Below are 1,688 nucleotides of genomic sequence, written 5' to 3' on the forward strand. Positions count from 1 at the left end.
TTGAACTGCTGCTCGTGTCAATGCAACATTTTTCCTTTTAATGCTAAGTTTATAAGTAAGTAAAACACAAATTAATAACAGGCAGAATCAAATAAAAGCAAAGGCTAAGCTATGTGAATTAGTAGTGTGGTTTTGGAGGACTTCTGTCTGTAAGATTTGAATATTCTTTTAATCTTCTTTAAACACGTCAACTTCACATGCAAAACCACACCTTCACAACTGCCACATCGCAATTAAATCCCATCCCTGAGTATATCATCTCCAATTGCTGCAAACCCATCAAATCATTTCATGATAATCAACAAAAATACAGTCTTAGGAAGTTTCATATTAGAGAATAAACTGTGGTAGATTTGGCTGGTTTATCAGTATGCATAGAACTTGTCAACTTGGCTTACTGAGGGCAAGATCTGCCTTACACAAGGATCATGATATTTTCTTCAGAACTATTCCCTGCTCAAAAAAGGTAAATGGTTTTAATTCAATTATTTCCTTTATGTGATCATATAAACCAGTGTATGCATCTGAAAGACTGAAAGAGCCATATTTCTTTCATTTAATTCCAACATGATATTGTGAATGCTTAAGCCATATTTACAAATTGTATTTGAAGTATATCCAGATGTATATAACATGGGCCTTCTTAGTATTATGTTTTAAGCATTGCCCATATGTATTTTCTGAGGAGTATGTTTTGTGGTGAAAAAGTTGGACACAGGTATTGCAGAGGAAAGTGACATTAAGCCAAGGGCTGTGTGACCCCTTAACAATGTGAAGGATCTGGCAAACAAGGCAGCAGAGAACATTCAGTCAAAACTTGAAGAAGAAGGGGAGAAAGCAAAGTCTATTGCTGAAGAAATTAGTGAGGAGGCAGAGTCTGTTGAAGGAGACACAGAGGAGATAGAGCAGTCATGGGATAGCACACAGAAGCTGGGTAAGAAAGTGAAAGATGAAGTCACTGGGTCTTAAATCTGTAGTGTTATTGTAAGTATTTATAATTAGCAGAATGAATCAAGTTCAAGCTTGGAGTTATGTTCTTGTACAGTAAATGGCATAGTTCCTTATATTGGTGGTTTGTAAGCAGATATTTTTTTTATCAGGAAGAACAAATAATAGACAATAATATTCCTCCATAACGATGTATTCAGAAATTTTGTCTTCTTTCATTGGTAGCAGCTGTGGAGTCTACATTTGAAAATTATTCAATCGGTTTTTTTGACAAATTGTCATATGGGCTCTATGCAAAACTGATATTATATGTGATATTATATGTGTTGTGACCGCATTTTGTATGTGGTTTTGGGCGGGGTGCATAAACTGATCTGTCAGATACTATAGGTTTATTTTATGAACTGTGACCAGAGGTTTTCTTCCCAGGGTTCTTTCCTCATCCTATGTAAAAAATAAAAAATATTAATAAAAAAGTTTAGTGGAATAATCCATTTTTATTAAAAAAACAAAACAATGTATTCAGAAATTGTTGTTTTTATTCACTGATTTCTTTTCATATTCCAGACCCTTGTACATATCTTATTGTTTTCAGTATTTTTCTTCTTCTGATCATAGATTTTGACTTACCAATGTTTCAGATCTCTAACATTGGCATCTAAAGAATTTATTTCATACGAACTGTGGAAACTTCATGAATTTAATATCTTATTATTTTCGAAGATTTTTTTTTCCTTTTC

At 33.4% G+C, this 1,688-nt stretch overlaps 1 long non-coding RNA gene across 1 annotated transcript; it reads left to right on the forward strand.

Annotated features, from left to right (window-relative positions):
- The first annotated feature begins 223 nt into the window (after positions 1 to 223).
- LOC131042515 (uncharacterized) lies at positions 224 to 1,151 on the forward strand. The gene is made up of 2 exons (XR_009105267.2): positions 224 to 466; positions 709 to 1,151. It is a non-coding gene; the product is annotated as an uncharacterized LOC131042515 (long non-coding RNA).
- The last annotated feature ends 537 nt before the right edge of the window (positions 1,152 to 1,688 follow it).

The sequence above is a fragment of the Cryptomeria japonica genome, chromosome 1 (assembly GCF_030272615.1).
Source record: "Cryptomeria japonica chromosome 1, Sugi_1.0, whole genome shotgun sequence".
Classification (NCBI taxonomy): domain Eukaryota; kingdom Viridiplantae; phylum Streptophyta; class Pinopsida; order Cupressales; family Cupressaceae; genus Cryptomeria; species Cryptomeria japonica.